Below are 22,033 nucleotides of genomic sequence, written 5' to 3'. Positions count from 1 at the left end.
TGTCTGTCTGCCACTCACACCCTCCTGTCCTTGTGGGGTTCGGAGGAGAACAGGTGGAAAATAGGAGAATAGGTTCTGGAGAGGACAGGTGGAAAACTGCCCTTCCATGTCAGAATATTTGCCTGAATACAATGTCATTGACATTTATTTCCAAACTAGAGGCCCTGTGCATGACATTCGTGCACTGGGGGTGGGTTTGGGGAGGGTCGCTCAGCCTGGCCTGCGCCCTCTCACAGTCCGGGACCTCTTGGGGGATGTCCGACTGCAGGCTTAGGCCCACTCCCCGCGGACATCCCTCAAGAGGTCCTTAGCGCTGCCGCGGGGGAGGGAGAGGCTTGCACCACCGCCGCTGCGCTCAGCAGCCATGAGCCTGGCTTCTGGTTGAGTGGTGCTCCCCCTGTGGGAGCGCACTGACCACCAGGGGGCAGCTCCTGCATTGAACATCTCCCCCCTTGTGGTCAGTGTGCATCATAGCAACTGGTTGTTCTGCCATTAGGTGGATTTGCATATTAGCCTTTTATTTTATAGGATAAGGCCACAGTCTGAGGTACAGGGGTTAGGACTTCAACATACCTTTTTATTTATTTTTTTGAGGGGGGTTCACAATTCAACAATGAAACAATAACAGAGGTATTGAGCACAGAGAGAGGGGGGAAGGAGAGAGGTTGAGGCTGATTCCCCTGTGTATGACCTGTGTATGTCCTCCTGTGTCCCTCCTGGGGGCCACAGCCTTCTTGAAATACCCCGGCTCCGATCAGAAGGCTCTGTCCTGTAGGTTCTGGGATGCTGGTGACTTCCGCTTCTTGCCCCTGTGAGCCTGGGGGTGGCAGCGGCTTCCTGACCTGCCGGGGCTGAGTGTGCATCAGCCTCGCTTCAGCCCTCAAACTTCGCAGCAACTTGTACACATGCGCGATGCAGACTCAGCGAGCGCTGGCAGTGAAAACAAGGAACAAAGACGAGGCATGGCCGCGGCGAGCCCCCAAAGAGAAGTCCAGCTCATTGTCCTGTACGCACGGAACTCTGATGGCCACCTCTGACTCCACGGCCCAGCCCTGTCCTCTCCCCCCCGTTTTACTCCTCTCCTTCCCTCACCGCCCACCCCCACCCACCCCATCCCTTCAGCCTTCTTATAAAGCAATCTACCGAAAGACCACCCCATGGAAGGTTTCATGTACAAGGAATTACTATTTTTGTGCACTCTCCCTTAGGGCTCACGCCAGCACAATCCATACTTTTGTGGGCATTTTTCCCCTATAATATGTCTGTAAGCCAGAATGTGGAACCGACTTTGAGGAAATTAAACAGAACAAGAGAAGCCATGTGCCCCACAATTAAAGGAAACACTTCAAGTAGCAACAGGAGCCCCACCGGACAGGCGGCCGTGCCAAAGGGAAAATGTGCAGCCGGAAAACCTGCCAAGTGTCCCTGGTTTGTAAAGGTTTTCTTTTTTTTCCATATTTAGGTAAATTAATGCAATTATTTAATGCCTCCTGCAATGGTAATAGGATTGTGCTTGGGCCCTTTTGACATATGGTGCTGGCACCCAAATCCTCTCTGAGGGAGGAAAAAAGGGTGGGGGCCCATCGAGGCTCAGATCTGCCTCGTCGGTTTAAATGCTGGAGGTCGGCCTGGCCCTCGGCCAGCCTGGGGAGGGGGTGGGGGAGAGGACTGGGCAATGGACTCAGGGCCTCTCACAAGTCGGTGGGTAGAGCAGGCGCATGTGCCACCCACGGCCATCATCGAGGCTCCCTCCCCCACAGGCCCACATGCTCATTTGTGGAGCCGGCCTTTGGCTGGGACCCACCTGCATGGAGCCATTTCTTAAGCCTGCCTCCAGGTTCCCGAGAGAGGAGGGAGCAGGGTTCCTTTGCTTTCTCTAAGGTCACCCCATTTTCAAGGATGCCACTGTTTTTAATTCCCTAACCCTGCCCACTCCCTTCGTTTTTAGCTGTCTGGCCTAAGGAGTGTTGTAAATATGTCAGAATAAGACCTGCTTTGTAGAGAAATATCATTTATCCATTCAACGTTTTTGAGTTGCTGCTCTATGTTGTCAATCCGCTAAGTGAGGGCTATTTAAACCCTTATCTCAAGAAGCTTATAGTCATGCTGATATAGCAAACAGATATCAGTCTGAATGCCAACCTCCATCATTTGGCAATAACTGCAATAGGAAGAAGGATTCCGAGGCCACATAAAGGCTGATTTAAAACGCCATAACCAATTAACAGTATTTCCAATGGGCATGTTGTTGCATATTAATTAATGTAAAAAGAAGGTACTACTCCCCAGTCTTAGGGCTGGATGTTACTCCATTGGGATAACACTAGCTGCTCTTTTAAAATCCCCCCAAATGTAAGGACTTCGACGTAATACAAGTTTGTTTCTCACTCACACAATGCCCAGCATGTATCTTTCTAATGGGCAGTCCGCTCGCCTCCAAGTGGTGACTCAAGGACCCGGCCTCCTTCCACATTGTGGCTCTGCACTCTCTGTCTTGTGATCTTCAGCTACCTGCTCTTCTGCAGGAAGCCAGCAGAAGGAAAAGGGGGCGATGCAAGCACACTTGCTTCTCAAGTTCCTCAGTCTGAGAGTCACCAGGACTTCTGCTCCTATTCCATTGCTGCCATTCCACGAGCCCACCGGATGCAAGGGAAGCAGGCAGAGCAGTTGTGCCTGGGAAGTGGCCGAGGGAGCCATAGCTTTGACGATGCCCTGATCTCCTCCAATCAAACCTGCTTGCACTCATTTTCTCCTTTCCCCCAGCGAGTCTGACTCCTTTCATCCAGAGGCAGGGGCGAGTTCAATGTGGGCCTCTCTACGAAGGAACTATCCTCACCCAGCTTCTAAGCAAGGACAGTCATTTCCGGTTCCCTTCCAACACGCGGTGGAGCCAAACCCAGAGAGAGACCCCGCCACTGGCATCCAGGGCTCCACCCGGTGCTGTCCGGAGGGGCTATTTAAGGCAAAACACCCAACCAGGTGAACAGCCATAAAGATTTCTGAGGCTGTGCCCCACGGGGAACGCAGGCACTTGGTTTCTCTTCACTAAGCCACTCACCGAGACTCAGGGCTTTACAGCTCAACGTCGAAGCCCCGGGAAGGCTTCCATAAACGCGCGGGGCTAAGGGCGCCTGGCAGCCCCCTATAACCTTGGTTTTACTGTATCTCCCGAGCAGGCTAGAGCCTTTATGATAGAGGCAGCATTAGATCTTTTCATAAAGGCGAGCAGATAATTTTGTCTAATTTCATTGACTGTGGTTAACTGGTGTTTTCCTTCCCTTTTTATTTAACCCCTTTGGCTATTACAAGGTGTCCCCCAATCGGCCCACTGCTCCGCCCACGAGGCACGCAGGAGGAAACTCCTTGGCCACTTGCTGGCCAATACCTGCAGCCTCCCCTGTGCCTTCCTGCCACCGAGGGCCCTCTCCCTCTCAAAGCCGGGTCTACGTCGCTCCATCAGTTCCTCCTCAGACCTCACGCCCAGCGTCCTTCCTCAGAGGCCTTTCCTCTCCTCGGTCAGGCCCAATCGGGCCTCTATCTGCACTTCGGTTAACCCCCTGCGCGCTGTCAGAGCGGGGTCACCACAGTCTGAAAGGACGTGTTTGTGGAGATGTGCCGAGGACACCTGCTTTCTTTCCTGGCTTGACGCTCTCGGATGCAGAGCGACATTTTTTTTTTCTGTTTTGACCTCTGCTCTGTTACTGGCCCCAGATACAGTTCTCAGCACAGGCGGGAGCTCAAGAAGCATCTGCAGTGGGGGGGGGAGGGGCGGGGGCGGGGGTCCTCTCTGCGGGCCGCATGTGCGCCTCTGGCCCATGGGAGGCAGCACAGAGCAGGCCGAGGGCCTCCCTGCAGGGTCTGCAATGAGGCGATTACACACGGTTCACCTGTAGAGGCCGTGAGTTTACGTTTATACGCTCCTCTCCGGGAGGGGTTTGCCCTTGAGGCCTGTCCTTGGGGTGTTTGGGGGTCAGACCCGAAAGGCTCCCATAGAGGCAACACACACGCCTCTTCTTTCTGTGCCTTCGATGGAAGAACATGGTTGTGATACTTGTTACGGTGCATGTGTGCGCATGCATTTGTGTGCATGTGTGTGTGAGCACGTGTGCACACGTGTGCATGTGCATGTGTGTGGACAGGAACCAGAAATGACTCATTCTTACACATTCACAATAGGGATCTTCATGTTGGGGAATGGAGCAATACCTGAGGTATCGGGGTCCCTGTCCACTCCTCGCACCTCCTTCCTCAGGACACCTCTGTACTAGTAAGTGGGCATCTCCATGCACGTGACCGAGTACTTAGAGGTGACAACAGCAGCAGCAGCAGCAGCAAGAACAGGAATCCTAGCAATTGCATGTACTGAGCACCAAGCCGCTGCTAGGTACTATGGGCTGACCCCCCGTCCCCGCTGCCAGGTAAGGTGGACCAGTGACGGGGTCAGCTCAAGGTCGCAGCTAATCAGTGTCTGTGCTGGGAGTTGAACCCAGCTCATTCTGACTCCCAAGCCTGTTCTGTTACCTTCTCTCAATAGTGCTGCCTGCATGTGAGCCCCTGAATGGCCCAGGTGCACCCCAAACCATCGCACGTGCCATGCCGTCACGTGGAATGGTCTAAAAGAGCTGCTGCTGGCCTGGCTGGGGTCGTTGGGGTGCAGTCTGTCTGGGGGGGCGCCCCGCTTCGGCACGGGGCCGTGCTAGCGTTCCTTCCCTGTGTGGATCCAGATGCACACGGATCAGGATGCAGGAGAGACCACCTCCCCTCCCTTCCCAATCAGCCGTTCCCCGGACCGTTCAGCTGACAGCTGCGAAGGACAGCGCCTGCGGAAAGGGTCCCCAATTTCCCGCTGGCGAGACTGCAGCCCTGCGTGGAGAGGACAATGAGCAGGCTCTCGGGGGACAATGGAGCAGCAGCAGATGCTTCAGTCCCAGGGACGCTCCCAGAGCAGCCCCGCGGCGGGAGGTGTCTGCTTCCCCCGGGGGGAGCTGGGCGGCCCTGCCAGCGGCCGGGCTGGGACAAGCCCCCAGCTGGTCTGAGAGAAACAGTATCAGCCCAGTGAGGAGCCAGGGCAGCAGGAGTCCCGTCCCCACGCTCCATGGAGGGCAGCTCCCCATCTCCCTCCTGGACCAGGAAGTGGGCAGGACCAGCTCTGCCCGGGACCAGCATCTGGGTCAACTTCAAAAGTGTTGTCAAATGGTTAAGAGCAAAAACTCCAGAATGGGCACCTGTGGGTTTGAGTCCCAGCATTGCCTCTTACAAGCTGTTGTTCATCTCTGTCCCTTCCCCCCATCAACTGCTCTCCCCTTCCCTTTTCTCTGCCCTGCCCTGCCCTTTCCTTTCTCTTTCCTTCCTCTATCCCTCCACCCCTTTCTTCCTCCCTTTATTCTTAAAAAAACATATATATATATTTCAGAGAGGAAGGGAGAGGGAGAGAGAGAAACATCAATGATGAGAGAGCATCATGGATCGGCTGCCTCCTGCACGCCCCACACAGGGGATCGAGCCCACAACCCGGGCTTGTACCCTGACCGGAATCGAACCCAGGAAGCTTTAGTTCACAGGCTGATGCTCTATCTACTGAGCCAAACTGGCTAGGGCAGGACTATGGCTTTTATTTTTACAAACAGCCATAGGATGGGTCGGCCCCCAGGTATTTCTCCTCCACACAAGCACTTGGTTGCTGGCTGTGAAGAACCCGCTGGCTACCCGGCTGCATCAGCAGGTGCGTGAAGCACTGATCGAGGGAACGCTACACGTGACTTCTGGTGGCATTTTCCCGTCACCTGTTAACGTATGTGGCCCACAGGCATGCTTCACACAGACTTCTCGTCTGAGGAACCAACCATCAGTCAGAGAAATGGGGGAAGCTTTGAGCACATGCACACTTTCCACTTGCTATGTTGTCAGTGAGCAACTATTGCAAAGGTACTTTTCTCACCACTCGGTTGTAAAAAAAACAACACCCGTCACGCAGCAGCGGCCTGACAAAGTGACACATTTAATGAACACACCACCCTAAGGAATATTTCTCCAAATCTGATAACTGCTTCGCTTGCACAAGGAGACACGCTAACTAGAGACGCAGAGTTACGTTGGAAACAATTTTGCAATTTGTATAATTACATCGAGAATATCTTCAACGATCTCCTGTACCTTAGCTCGGCATTCAGACAGGTTGTGTATGGGCAAGGGCAGGGTTTAACTTTGATGGGTAGAGAATTTGGTAACCAAACCAATATCAAGAAACACTGCGAACGTTTCCATGATTCCCGGATCTTTTTTTTTGATCCCCTACGCAATGTGTTGCATGTCTTCCTCACGGGGACAGATCATTCTATTGTAGGTTGTTGGGTTTCGGGAGGGGAAAGGCCCTGTTTTTATCTTCTTAAAAAACCCCCGTGGGCCCTGTTGTGGGGTTTGGCATTTCATAGGCACCGAATAAGTGTTGGTAAGAATGCAGCACACTTCAGAATTTCCCGCTTACTACCAAAATCAACAGACGGGCTAGAAAATATGCATATCAACTCATTCAACACTGTTTTCAAAGTACCTGTAAATATTTTACAATCATTTTTCAGTTATTTCTTATGCTTGAAAGTAACACCATGAGTCACCCTAAAAGCTCACCAGGCGTAAGAGTGGGTTGAAGTTAAGATGCTGGCACGGGTTCCCACTACACACGGGACCCCTAGACCCGTGGTCGGCAAACTGCGTCTCGCAAGCCACATGCGGCCCTTTGGCCCCTTGAGTGTGGCTCTTCCACAAAATACCACGGCCTGGGCGAGTCTATTTTGAAGAAGTGGCGTTAGAAGAAGTTTAAGTTTAAAAAATGTGGCTCTCAAAAGAAATTTCAGTCGTTGTCCTGTTGATATTTGGCTCTGTTGCCTAATGAGTTTGCCGACCACTGGCCTAGTCCAAGCACACGGCGACAACAGGTGCATGGCTCAGGCTGTGAGTAACACAACCCCGAATCAGCTCAAAGACCCACGGTTTCTTCACAGCAGATCACGGAGGCCGTGCAGAGGGCGGGGCTGGGTTGGCTATCCCGTGACTGAAGAACATCGTCCGGGCATTTGCTTTCCTTCCTAGTCCTGCTCTCTTCGGGGTGGTGCTTGGATTCAGGTTCTCTCATGAATACAAGACGGCGGCTCCTGTAACTCACACCTGCTTACATCAACATCCTTTAAAAATAATTTTTTTATTGATTTCAGAGAGGAAGGAAGAGGGAGAGAGACAGAAACATCAATGATTGATCAGTTGCCTCCTGCACGCCCCCTATTGGGGATGGAGCCCGCAACCCAGGCATGTGCCCTGACCCAAATGGAACTGTGACCTCTTGCTTCATAGATCGATGCTCAACCACTGAGCCACGCTGGCCGGGCTGCATCAACATCCTTATGTGGAAAATAAGACCTTTTCAGAGAGAGAGAGACCTTTCCATTGCATTGGCTGGGATGTGTCACATGGCCAGTTTAAACCCATCACTGCTCCTGCCCATTTTGGGGACTGCAGCTCCATTTCCCTGAACAGCCTGGCCCTGAATAGGAAGGTGGGTGCTCAGGGGCTGGGTCAATGCGGTCCCCGGGAAGTGGGGCCATCGCTGGGGTTCTGTTAGGGAGCAGGGAGAAAGGTGGCTCTAGAGGGCACCGCCCATTATCTGGGACAGGGTTCCAGTCACAGTCAGAAGGCCCGAACGGTGCCACTGTTCCCCAAAGAGCGCCCTCGTGTCTGGAGACCGAGCCAGGACAGAATCGCGGGGCGTGAGGAGGGGCAGCACACCGGGCCAGGTATTCCCTTAGACCTCGGTGACATTTCTCAGTGAGGCCGAGAACCCAACCCCTTCACGCTCTGGAATCGGGGACTCGGACAGGATGTCCCTTCCCGCAGAAAGGAGGCGGACAGGGACGGCACTGTCTGCTCCCGAGGCTCTGGTTTCTAAACGCTGATTACCCAGAAAGGGAGACGGAAGCGCGTGCAGCCTCCCGGGCCAAGAGGCAGCCGGGCCCCAGGCGGGATCTGTGAGGGCGCCCACGTTCCTTGGCCAAGAGCCCGAACTCAGAGTGCGGGGAGGTGTCCCAGCCGATACGAGTCTGCGGACTGCTTGGTACGGGCACACGACTCAATCAATACAACAACTGGGAGTCAGCATTTATAGCTTTGATAGTAATTTGATGTGGCCAAGATATACTATCATCAGGGGATGTTTTTAGCAATTTGCTTATTTCACTTATAGATGGAGTCTAAAAAAACAAAAGAACAAAACAGAAACAGATTCATAGCTCTAGAGAACAGACTGATGGTTGCCAGATGGGAGGGGGCTTGGGGGACTGGGTGAAAAAGCTGAAGGGATTAAGACGTACAGATTGGCAGTTACAAGTAGCCACTGGATGTAAAGTGCAGCATAGGAAATATAGTCACAATATTCTAATAACTAGGTGTGGTGTCCGGTGGGTATGAGACCGATCGGGGGGAACACTTTGTAAGGTATATACATACATGTCTAACCGCTATGTCGCACACCTGAAACTAATACAATATTGCATGTCAACTGCAATTGCAAAATAAAAAAAAATTACTTTAAAATAAAACACACCACAAGGGAGACAAGTACCATATGATTTCACTTATGCACAGGATCTAAAAAACTCAAATTCCTAGAATCAGAGAGGAGAGCAGTGGCGGCCTGAGTTGGGGGCAATGGGGAGAGGGTGGTCAGAAGGGACCAACATTCACATCTAAGATGAGCAGGTTCCGGGCACGAGTATACGGCTTGGTGACTGCAGTTCACAACACTGTGCAGTCCACTTGAAATTTGCCGAGAGGGTGGATCTTAAGCGTTCTCCCCACTTAGCTGTGTGAGGTGGTGGGCATGTTCCTGACCTCGGCCGTGGTGATCACCTGGAGTAAGTCCCGACACCGTACACCCTGCGGAAACGTCACGCACGTGGTTTTACCGTCTAGAATGTGGAGGCTCAGCTGACTAAGAACGTTCATCTCTACTCTAGTTTGGATGGGCACCGGCTGAGTGCCTCATAGATCGATGATAGGTGGAGGGTGGAGTCGCAGGCCCCGCACAGCTGGGCCTTGAGCAGGTCCTTGATATCATTCTGGAGGCGGGAAGAACATGACTCTAGTCCTCTCCAGAACTTTCTCCCTCGCCATCCCAGCACCGAGACAATGAAAATTCATGAGCTTGTATCCATCAACGTTTATGAGGCCAGTTGCAGGTTAACAGACGAGGCGCCCCGGGCAACGTCCGTTCACCTGCCTGGCTGGATCAAAGGGTCTTTCTTCCAGAAGCGTCAGCCGTGTTGCGCTAGTGCGACCCTACGCGTTGTGGTGAAGGACAAAAACCCTTCCCAATCGGCTGGCCCCCACTAGGTAGCCAGGAGTGGAGGCTGCTTAACTCACGGAGCCTCGGCTGCTCGCTCCCAGGGCCAAGTCATCATTCCTGACGAGGCCCCTGAGATTCACCCTGAAAACCCTCCGTGCAGAACCGGCACGCGGGGACTGTTCCGCCCAGTGAACGGGGGCTGCTGCCGTCGGCACCTGGAGTCCCAGTGGCCGTCCAGCTCAGGAGTTCCCCTGGCTCTCCCGCCCCGACCCGGACCCGACGGGGGACGGCAAGGGGAGCGGAACCAGCTCTCCTCCGCTTTAGGACGTCCGGGCTGTCTCTGGAGGCCTTTCACGTCTCCACACTTCCTTCCACTAGACTCTGAGCAGTGCCCCCGAGCGCCGAGCCTTGATCCCCGCTGCCCATCAACCCATCTTTCCTGACGGGTTCGTCCAAACCGGTTTGGCTGCCCTGCCCCTGCCAAGGAGGCATTCTCTCTTCAGACCCAGAAGCTGGAACCGGGGAGCCATGTCGTGTATTCAATCCGAAGCACAACGGGTCCCTTGACCTGCATCCATGCTTTCTCCCTGTGACAGGCAGCGCGCCCCATCGGAGCAGGAGCCTGGGGTTGGCGACCTAAGGAGCAGGGTCGTTCACTGCCTCTGAGCCTCGGTTTCCTCCTCACTCCTCGCAGAGGGTTATAATAGCGGTCAAACGGGGAAAAGTCGGCCACAAACACACGCTTGGTCCCCTTCCTTCTCCCTGTGATATAATTCTTTATCGTTTTGGTTTGGATTCACATCACTGATTTTGAAATCCAGTGTCTCTCTTCTTTCTTTCCTCTTATTTTGGTTTACCTTTTCTCTGTTCTTTTTTTTTTTTTTAAATTATTGATTTCAGAGAGGAAGGGAGAGGGAGAGAGAGAGAAAAACATCAATGATGAGAGAGAACCATGGATCGGCTGCCTCCTGCACGCCCCCACTGGGGATCAAGCCCACAACCCGGGCATGTGCCCTGACCGGGAATCGAACCGTGATCTCCAGGTTCATAGGTCGACCCTTGGCCACTGAGCCACGCCGGCCAGGCTCTCCTCTGTTCTTTAACTGGAGTTCCTAGCTTGATGAAGACTCTGGAGGGCCTGGGCTGTGGAGGTCTGGGACACACACACTATGTACTTGCCACACTTACATGTACGACTGAGCACACACACCATGTAATCGCCACACTTACATGTACGACTGAGCACACACACACTATGTACTCGCCACACTTACATGTACGACTGAGCACACATACAATGTACTCCCACACTTACATGTACGACTGAGCACACACACTATGTACTCGCCACACTTACATGTACGACTGAGCACACATACCATGTACTCCCACACTTACATGTACGACTGAGCACACACACAATGTACTCCCACACTTACATGTACGACTGAGCACACACATAATGTACTCCCACACTTACATGTACGACTGAGCACACACACACTATGTACTCGCCACACTTACATGTACGACTGAGCACACACACAATGTACTCCCACACTTACATGTACGACTGAGCACACACACTATGTACTCCCACACTTACATGTATGACTGAGCTCCGCCTGGCTGCTGCTTGTGTTCTGTTCTCGAGATGATGGCTCTCCCTGGTGATGGCAACCCGCCAGGGGGCTTCTTAAAAACACTGCCGACCTCCAAGTCCCCTTCTCCGGGAGCTCCTCTGGCCTCCGTCGGGGCAGCACGGCTCCCCGCATTCCCAGCGGCCCCTCTGGCGCAGGGCTCCGATGCTGGAGGCACGTTGTATTCTTGCCAGGACGCTGTCCTTTCTTTGGGGAGAGGCAGGCCTGGGTGGGACCCGTCTCTGTTCTCGGTGACACTCCCGGCGCCGTCCTCAGAAGCAGGGGTGCTTTTGTGGTATGGAACACGAGGGGGGCCCCAGTTGACCATCCATCCTATTGAACAGCATGTGCTATTGGTGTCATTTCTTACTGAAGATGCTTACATCTATTCCGTGGCTTGCACAAGACCATTATGGCGGTTCTGTTTTTTTTAAAAAGGGCATGCATGCAATCGGATATCACCTTTCACGAGAGCTGTAGCAATTAACCACGGCCCTTCTACATGGCATATAAAATATTCACTCGATACCCGTGGACGTGGCATTGCTTTCATTTCAAGGAAAACGACGTTGGATTCCAACAGTGAGGATTCTTGAGAATGACTCGGTGTCAAATAAAAGAGGATCTGCCGGAGGAGGGGGCGAAGGGCTGTGTGGAAGGAGGCGAGCTGTGGACGCTCTGAGCAGCGTCCTCGGCCGCAGAGCCAAGGTCAGCTGTGCCCTCACTCGGCCGGTCCTTTTAGGAGCCACTTGCTGCCCAGAGCCAGGCTTCTTGAGGTCAGGCTTTGGACTTGATTAACCCCGAGCCCCCCCACGGCCCCCTCTAGCGCGGGGCACGAGTCTGCGGCTCGTCAGGAAACCCATCTCTCTTCCAGCGAGTGTTTTGCTTTGGGATCGTGACAAAATTAATGTCTGCTCCCTGCTAAGAGTGCTTCCCTGGAGGAAGTCCGTGGGAGGTGAGAACGGGGAGGGGGAGGCACACCCCAAGTTCCACGGCAGCCTAATCACATTTTAGATGTCAGGAGGCAAGTTTACGGAGCATGAATCAAGAATCAGTGTGGCGCGATTCAATTTTTTTATTTTTTAGTAATAAAATATTAAGACAGATAGACATAAAATAGACGAACGAAATAAAACAGTAATTCTTCCCCCCCCACCCCAAACGGCCTTGGTGCTGTTTTGTGTTTTGATGTAATTAAAACTTGGGGATATTTCACCCCCCTCCCTTCCTTGGAAAAAAACTAATGGTCTCCATTATGTGCCTTTCGTGTATGTTCTCTGGTCATTTTGCGACTGGTCATTTAAGAGCCGGGGAAAGAGGCTGCTTTGTATCAGGGGAAGGTTCCCACTGGTCCCCCAGCCGCGTTGCTCCAAACATATTGGCCGGAGAAGGGTACAGAAAGGAGCGACAGAAGGTGAATAACGACTCCTCCAACGATTCAGCATGTTTGAAGTTAATTATCCCGCTCTGATGACTGGTTGTCTAGACATTTTAAGTATTTATTTTGCGGTGTCCCCTACAGTTCATAATTAAAGACCCAGAGGAAGGCTCCTGGAGGTTTTTACTGGCCAGACCAGAAATTAGCCACACAACACACTGCGCTGGGGCAAACCACAGGAAGGGGTCGCATTCCTGGTCTTCATGCAGCCTGATCGGGGGCAGCGGCGGGAGTGTTGACTGTCTTTGAACCGCAGTGGCATTAATGAACCTGACTGGGGTCCTCGAGGCTCCGCAAAGGCCCTCTGCCTGGGACTTGGGGCGCCAACTGCTCCTGAGACAGGACAGGAGTGGACAAGCTGCTGGGGTCAGGAGTTCCTTAATCTCTCAGTCCCAGTCATCACCTCTGCGTCAGAGTCAGGAACAGAACAGGAGACACTAAACTGATGTAGGCATGGTGGAATTGTCCACTCATCTGCTCATCCATGCATCCATGCATCCATGCATCCATCCATGCTTCCATGCATCCATTCAAGTATTTGACCCGTGCCCCTATGTCAAAAGCACTGAGTCAATATTTTTGCAAACAGCACGGCGATTGGGTCTGAACCTTGGCTTTGCCGCTAATGAGATGTGTAACCTTGGGCAAGTTGTTTAACCTCTCTGATACTTTGTCAAGGGAGAATAAGAATATTTATTCACGCATGAGTGTTAGAGTGATTGAGCAAGAGAAGATATACAAACTTCACTCACCATCGTGCCTAGCACGCGGGCAAAGGCTTACTCACTGGGGGCTTACCATGGGCGCAAGTGTTTGCGAATGACAGAACGGACGTGAGGGGGTGTGGAAGCGGTGGGGTTCAAGGCACCTGTGAGGGTGTCTTCAGCGCCGGGGTCTTTCCTAAGCTGGACGCCTCAAGGTTACGCCGAGCAAAGGTTCAGGGAGTGTCCTGTGGGTTAGATCTTCCCTTCCATCTGGAAACTAACTAAATCCCCCGGATGGAGTGAAGTCACCCTGAAGAGAGGCCACCCCAGGTGCTAAGGCGTCCAGACTGGTCCACAGCTCAAGGGGCTGGACAGCCCAGGCAGGCTGCGAGGAGGCAGCGGCGTGTGCAGGACAGGCAACCTGTTATCACTCAGAGACCCACTTTCCTTTGTTTGCCCTCTGGCCCCGGGCTCCATGGCGCCTTCTCCTGGACTCTCCCAACTTTCAGAAAAATACACCAGGTACACACAGACACACACACACTCACATGGAGGTGGAGCTTATGTGAAGCTTGGGGTGAGCCTGCATTGTAATTAAATTCCAAAGTCTGCAAGAGAGAGAGAGAGAGAGAGAGAGAGAGAGAGAGAGAGAGAGAGAGAGAAGTTACAGTGATTTTTATTTGGTCTCCAGGCATTTTATCCCCAACTCTTCCTTGGGAATGACCTGCCTGCATGTCACACAGCTGCTGAGCCGTATGCAGACTTCCAGGCTGGGCTCTCCTCGCTGCTTCTCGCCACTCTCGGAGGATCCCAATGTCACTGTGTCACATGCAGTCAAGTTCACTGTGAGCTTAACTCCTCAAACGTTCCCTCTTTCTTAGCACCAATGCCTGCCTCCCAGACCTTTCCGCATTGGCTGGAAACTAAGCCACTTGGAGGGATTTCTAGAGAAGTAAAAAAATGGCGAGTCACCCTCCTCCACATCCCTGATGCCACGAGGGTGAGTGTGGATGATGGCTATGCTCGTGGGCTGTGTCAGTGTCAGTAACTAAGAACGAGCTTCTAAAGGAGGGTTGGTTGGCCCGGCCAGTGTTGCTCAGTGGATAGAGCGACGGCCTGCGGACTGAAGGGTCCCGGGTTCGATTCCAGTCAAGGGCTCATGCCTGGGTTGTGGGCTCCATCCCCAGTAGGGCGTGTGCAGGAGGCAGCTGATTAATGGTTCTCTCTCATCATTGATGTTTCTATCTCTCTCCTCCTCTCTGAAATCAATTAAAATATATTTAGAAAATAAATAAATAAAGGAGAGTTGGTTGAAGGCAAGGGCTGCGGCTACACCCCCAAATGTAGTGCATGGGATGAGTTGGGTAGAGATGGGCAGATGGACCAGAAGACCACAGAATGGGTGAATGAGTAAGTAAGAGGTTTAGAGTTCCCCTCTAAGACAAAGAGACTCTGGACTTGGAATAGAGACGCCCTCCCACAGGGATTGCTAGTTATAAAGAGGATGTAAATCCAGATTTAATGGGGGACTCAACACAGAGAGAGCCCACCTGGGCCAAGAAATGAAAAGGGGGAGACGGAGGGTAAGAGGGTGGGGGGAACAGTGAGCTGATGACATGATTTGACCACCTGCTCCGAGCACTGCCTGAGCCCATGACAGGCCTGGACTTTTGTGCCGCCTGAACCCCAAAGCTCCCTTTTCCCTGAAGCCTTTTTGATCGTTTGCAAACAATAGTCCTGATTAATATAATGATGGGGGAGGGTGGATATAATTCTTATTTTTCTTTTAAAAACACAGCAGACGACTAGGAGGAAAGGTCGGGGAAGAAACCCTGTGTTTTATGGTGTGTTCCACTGCAATTTATATTCCGCAGTAATTTCTCAGGGGTTAGGGAGGGAGTTGCACAACGGGAGGCCTGCCTGACATTCCGATAAGCTTCGTTCATGGCGGTAGGCACCCACCCCCGCCTTGACCGAAAGCCATCACCGTAGAGAGGGGAGTACTGGGGTGCAGGTAAGTTGGATTCTATTTTTCTTTTTTGGGGAGAGGAAGGGGAAGGCTGTGTTTTCATCCCTATTTTTGAGCAAATAAGTCCATTGGTAACTTTCTTTTTTCCTGAATAATCTCTCCGAAATCCATCTCCATCTGTCCCTCTGATTTGGGTATGGGAAAAATGCTCTGTGGACGAAACGTTGACTGGGGTTGACTGTCAGAATACCCACCCGCCCCCAAATGATGTTCAGAATATTCCTCCAGGTTGGAAAAAGTGGATTTCCAACAGCCCTGATGTTTCCCCTCTGTTTTATCAATACCGCCTCATTTCCGCGTGGGCCAGCCAAACGGCCCTGGCTCCATCCCATGAATTAATGATTCTTCAAATCAATTTAATCTGGAGCCTAATAAATTTTCCTAATGACAAATCAATGTCAAAAATAATGAAAGGAGGAGTAATTCAATGTGTTTGCCCCACCATCTCTACCTCCCGAAGCAGAGATGCATTATCTGAAGGGCAGGTTTAGCATTTTCTCTTTCTGCAACGCGTGACACTTTTTTCCTATGCCGGGGAAATCGTCAATGGGAAGAATACAGATTTCTTTCACCTGCTCCGATCAGACACCAGCGTCTCTAGGCGATCCTTTCTCGTGCTTTTCTCAGCATCAAAGACGTCATTTTTTGTTACTGTTCTTTGCACAGCAAACAAGCAAAAAATGGTGACTGCGAGTGTGCGCGTGTGCGTAATTCGTTGAGAAGTGAAGGCATGTAATGGATTATGGTAATGAAGTGGGCAACAGAGAAGATGGCCAGGAAGTGAACAACATGGCGCTGCGGTTTGCTCCTCCTGACTTGACATTATTAGACTAGCATTACCTTCCACCTCCAGACACTGGGTGGACAGCCCCAAAGAATTTACCCGTACCTGGCCAGAGTCTCCCATTGTCAGGTGCCCATCAGTGGTCAACGAGATTAGGTCTCAATCCTTATGAAACCCGTAACCACGATCGGGGATGCAAATCTGACATGGATAAGACAACGTGAAAGACAAGCCGGGTGCTGATCCTGAAGACAGGGGCTGCTCAAGTTCAGGGTTAGGTGGGGGGCCAGTTGTGAAGGAAGGAAGAGGGAGGAAAGTCATGTTTGAGAGGCTCAGGTGCAGGGTTTAGGCAACACGATAGAGATGGAGTGGCAGCTGAGAGGGAGGAGAAGGCCCTGAGAAACAAGAGCTGATACCCTTGTTGGTCCTTCTTCATCCTGATGGGGAAGAGATTCCCACCTGAACTCTGACTTGCTGGCCCCAGACGGAGTGCTGGATGGTGGAAGGAATTTTTGACTGTGTGTGGTCTTGCCTCAAGGTACTCCATTTGTAACGGGAGTGGGAATCTAGTCTCTGCATTTATCTCACTTCTTGAGTCTCCCTTCAGCTGGGCTGCAAGCGATGGAAGTAGAAGAGTCCAGGTCAAATGACCCCGGAAAGATTCCCAGAGATCGGTCCCCGAGAAGTCTCAGAGGCATTCTCTTCAGGGTCATGAAACTCACACCTTCTGTGTCCACCTTAATGGATGGGTTTAATGATACCCATTGCCCTTCTGGGAACAAGGTTCAAAGCAGCTCAACCTTTCCCCTCTCCGAGCTGAGCATCATCAAATATTTAGGACTGGAACTCTCCTTTAGCCTTGGTCACTGCTTAAGGTAGGGAGGGAGGAGAATTCCCAGTCTCCACCTTGGCCATCTTGAGATAGTGTTTTTCTCTTAGGCATTTACATAGAACTCATGTGAGTTCATGGCAAATTAGATCAAGCTCCCAGGACTTGGGGACTGGACTTGGGAGCCCACCCTCTGATAGGCAGCACAATGAGAGCTGGTCCATGTGATACCGCCGATGGCTGACTTGGATCCAGGTCTGTAATGTGGCTGACAATTCTGTTGCTTGTTCCTGGTTCGAGTGAAGGGTTGGTACAGGCCGGAGAAAGGGTTAGGGTGCAATGAGAAAGAAACCCCGGGGAAGACGCACTCAGAAGATTATACCATCAAGTCTCCCAGGGCCGTTTTCAGTATTTTGATTGCTTATCAAATAGAAACTCCAGTCGTGATTTGGAAAGGGAAGCGCCATGCAGCTTTCTGCTTTCTCAGTTAAGCTGAATTAAACGTCTTTGTAGTTCAGCTATTTGGTTTGGGGACTGAGGCCTGCCAGCGAATAGAGCTTCCTTTGCCGGTGCTCTGGGCAAGGTCAACGGCTCTAACTCAGAAGCATCCCATTGCCCAGGACAGCAAGTGGGCATCCCCCCCCTTTTTAGGTAAAGATTGCTTTACTGTTTGGCTGATGTGGCTCAGTGGTTGAGAGTCAACCCATAAAATAGGAGGTCATGGTTTGATTCCCGGTCAGGACACATGGGCTCAATCCCCAGTAGAGGATGTGTTTGCCCCACAATCTCTACCTCCCGAAGCAGAGATGCATTAAAGGTGCATTTAATCAGGCAAGCTGATTAAAGATTCTCTCTCATCATTGATGTCTCTCTCTCTCTTCCTCTCCCTCTCTCTGAAATAAATGAAAAAAAAAAAAAAAGATTGCTCTACTTTGCGAGCTCCACGAAGGAAATGAAAAACTCTTTATCTCCTTTCAATACCCCCCGTCTACATGAGCGGATTCCGTGTTCTGAGAAGTACTGCAGTGACGAATCCGGGTTATCCAGCCCATCACACATTATGGGAAAAGGGAAGAGGTGTGGTCAGCTGACATCCCTTCTCTTAGTGCTACGTAGGGTGTGGCTTGGAAAACATGCCGTCCACGATGCCTGAAACCTTCGACTGGTCCCTACACTCCCTGGCGTTTTGCACAGGGCTCAGCACGGAGCGGGTGCTCGCCGTGCAGTCAGGAATCCCTTTGCAAGGTGCTTTAACACTCAGGAGTTTATTTGACCCTGGAAACAAAAGCTCTTCATCTTGTAGACAAGGGAAAACGAGAGGCAGACAAGCCCGGGGAGCTGCCGCTGGCAGCGTGAGGATCTTCATTGATATTGGCTTCCTTCAGAGCCTGTGCTTTCTATCCACCGGTCCAGAATGCATCGGGGCAAGAAATATAGAGTTATCCCAAAGCCTGAAGAATGAGAGCCCTGAACACAGGAAGAATGCAGACTCTTGTCTACATCTCCCTTCACTTTGAATGCACAGCATCGGCTCATCTCGTTAAATGGGCACAGAATAGAGTGTGGTGTCTTGAGTGATTTTTTTTTTTTAAGATCTATTATTCCTATCTTTTAAAAAAGTGCTTACTAAGTATCAGCTATTTCTACTAGGTAATGCACATAAATGATCTCACTCAACCCTCCCAAGAACCCCATGAGAACAGGAAACGGAGGCTCAGAGCGGTTAAACAACTTGCCCAAGGTCACACTGGAAATGGTCATGGGGGGGATTCAAACCTAGTGAAGAACATCCCGCAGGCCCTGGGCGGCAGCTTCCATTCCAGGTAGGATTTATTCTTTTCCCATCCCGGCCCCTCCGGGTGCCACTGTTGAAATCCATTTCTGCCTTGTTACTCTGGAAAACGGACCCTTCCCATGCGGGACCAGTCCCACTGGGTCAGAGGAGCCGGCCCGAGACACAGGACCCCCCGACGAGCAGCTTCTGTCCAGGCCGCACCCCCACCCCTTCCTGTGGCCTGGGATCTCTGTGGTTGCTGCCCCTTCCTCCTGCCTCTTCCATCTCCCCCGTCCCCCTCCTCTGCCCTCCATCCCAGCCCCACCAGTAATGAGAATCAGAAGGAGGGAGAGTGGGGACTTGAAAGAGTAATTCCTTTCTTATTTATGGGTCTCCGCCGGAGCACCAGGGGCAAGGAGTGTGGTCTCTCCCCTGAAGCCCGGAGCAGACCTCTCAGAGGGGGCTGGGTCCCGGCGGGGCTCGGCCTGTGACCCCTCGTGCCTTAATCTCCCCAGCTGTACAATTAGGTAAAAGTTGGGCTACAATGAAAACCAGATGTTTCCATCAGGAGCGAAGTCTCCTGGGCAAACAAATTAAATAATAAATAAATGCTCTCGGTTTTACTAGCGGCTGGCATTCGGTCCCTCCTCCCGGCTCCAATTAGAGTGCTCCTGTTGTCTCGGCGTCTGAGCCCAAGTGCCAGTCAGAGAGCCTCCTGGCACGCCGGACGCCTTGCTCGCGTCGGGTGTGACTTCTTATCCCTCGTTTGGGTTTGCTCTGTTTTTCTGTAAGGCTGCAAGCCCGTTTTTATTAATCATCATGGGTTTAATTTTTCATTCTGGGGGGGGGGGTGGCGATTCACCACGTTGTAATCTGTGTGTGCGTTTCCTGGTCATTGGGGAACACTGATCCTGGGGCACTGTCTCCCCGAAGTACTCTGGGGGTTACAGAGATCAAGTGGGTACATCTCTCAATCTGCCGAAAACCCAACCCCAACCCAACCCAAACCCAAACCAGGGTTTTTGACGGCAGCCGTTCCCTTGAGAACCTCCCTACGATCGATCTTCACACTCGCTTCCCTGCCTCAGCTCAGTGCTGAGAGACAACCCCACTTGGCTGAGTCAAGAACCCCAGAGGCCTCAGACACATACTTCCATTCATTCTCTTATGCATGGACTCCTCATTCATTCATTCATCCATTCAGCACCTTTCCCGGCACCTGTTCCGTGCCCAGCACCTTTCCCGGCACGGAGAGTGTAGCTGCAAAGCAGCGGACCAGGGTTCCTGCCAAGAGCAAACATGAAACCACAGAATTCCGCTTCTACAACCTGTTGTGACATGAAGGGTATGTTGTTCCTATGTAAACCCCTGGAAGATTCTAGGAAAACATGTATGGACTGGCACAAACGTGATGCCCGAAAGGAAGGGCTATCCCCTGTGACCTGCCTGCGCCCACATTTGGCCACCAGTGAGCTGAGCTTGCCACCGACACAGTCACAGCCATGGCCCTCATTACGTGAGCACCTACTGTGTGCTGGCAGGGGGACGCATCCCGCAGGCGCCACCTCATTGCATTCTCACTTGCTTTGGAGTTGAGGAGACGGAGTCGCCAAGAGCCCCAGCCCACCTGGTGTAAGTTCCCCCCCGTTCCTCCCCGCTGCCAGGAAGCGTGGGGCGAGGTCTGGAAGACGTCATGTTAATATCTAACTATTTCTGCAGAACTTACCAGGGTGCCAGGCTCTGAGCCGGCGACTTTCTGCGCATCGTCTTCCCCCGCCTCACAGCACCTGTGAGGTCGCTATTGCGCTTCTGGGCAGAGGGAGTGGAGGCCACACAGCTCCGTGTCCACACCCAGGTGTTTCCGATGCCCACGTCAGCCATCGGCCCCTCCCTTAAGCCGCCTGTTTATAGGCAAATGAGCCAAGGTCGCCACGAAGACAACCAGCCTCGATGACTGTGCTCAGATTTCCTTGACCTTGGGAAGACCTGGACTCTCAGGACATGTGCTAGGGCGTCCCACAGCCACCCCTGCGGACACGGGAAAGGCTTGTTAGCTCTGACCTTGATCTTTGTCGGTGGTTGGGGTTTGGCTTTCTGCAATGTGGCAGCCCTTTGTGCAAATCGTCAGGAGTTTAGTTTTACATTCCGGGTTACGGGGTGCGGTGGGCGATTCACCAGGTTGCAACCTTTTTTTTCCTCCGTCATCTGGGGAACGCGGATCCGGGGACATTCTCTGTGTGGGGTTACACAGACGTGCAGGTCTCTCAATCCGCCGGAAATGGAAACCAAACCCAGGCCAGAGGGACTCCAGCTCAGGGAAAAGCAATTCTGAGCTTTCGGCCACAGGAAGGCACCGACGCTGAGAAAGGCTGAGCCCCGTCCCCGGGCTGATTTCTGTCGGAGACACTGGGCAGATACACCACCAGGCGCAGCACCCTCCGGGTGGCATGTGGGAGGGGCGGGCACAGGGGGAGCTGCATTAGGGCACCACCCTCACCCTCTCCCCTCACATCCCTCAGTCCAGCTCCAAACCCAGAGGCAAGTCTGGGTCCGAGAAGGACATGGCCGGTCAGGACCTGGGGGTTTATCCTTTACATTGTGCCTTGTTTGGGTTGGGTATCAGAAGGGGTTCGCCAGACAGAGACGGGGGCAGGGGCTCCTCATGAACAGCAATGATTGCTGACAACTGTACACTCAATAAAGCACCACCTCAATCAAGACAGAGAACATTGCCATCTCCCCAGAAAGCTCTCTGGGCCCCTCTGCCGTCAAAGTACACCCCCACCCACCCCAGGCAGCCGCCAATATAATTTCTTCTTTTCTTACCGCTCTCTGGTTTATTTACTTGTCTTTTGATAAGAATGATTTTTTTCCTTGTAGGTACGGAAGCTGGCGATTGCAACTTGCACACTTGCCGGGGTCACTGTCTTTTTAGCTTGTGTTTTCGTGTGTTTTTTCCCCCCAGTGCCCTTACTGGGCAAAATAAAAAGTTTGCAACCCTCGGTCTATAAATTTTACTGGCCTATGAAATGGAAAAGATCTATGTTTATAAGAGCAGACATCATTTGCTTGATGAGGGGGCATCAGAGAAAGTATATGGGAAGGAGAAGGTGTTGGGGATAAGGACCCAACCTTCGTTTTACAAGACGACAAACTCTAGACTGAGAAAGTGAACCCGAGACGGGATCTCAGCACCGCCGCCAGCTGCCCAGGGAGCTGTGGGCCGCTGGTTCCGAGGTTCCAGGCCCCGAACCCCGCCTCTGAGGAGTTCCCACGTGACCTGGGCCGGGGGCTGCTCAGTCCCAAACACATCCGGCCCGTCTGCAAAGCAGGTCAGGTTGGTGAAACCCTTTCTGCAGTCGCATTTCTTTCTCCCCTGGCCGGCTTCGCGAGAATGGGGCCTGATTTCCCCAGGGCTGCGCGAGGGCTGACCTGCAGGCCGGCCAGCGTGTCCAGCCCAGAGCCCACGCGGTTCCAAACCCCGGGCTGCCAGCAGGTTCT

The sequence above is a fragment of the Cnephaeus nilssonii genome (genome assembly GCF_951640355.1).
Source record: "Cnephaeus nilssonii genome assembly, chromosome: 20".
Lineage (NCBI taxonomy): Eukaryota > Metazoa > Chordata > Mammalia > Chiroptera > Vespertilionidae > Cnephaeus > Cnephaeus nilssonii.
This window is presented reverse-complemented; position numbering follows the sequence as displayed.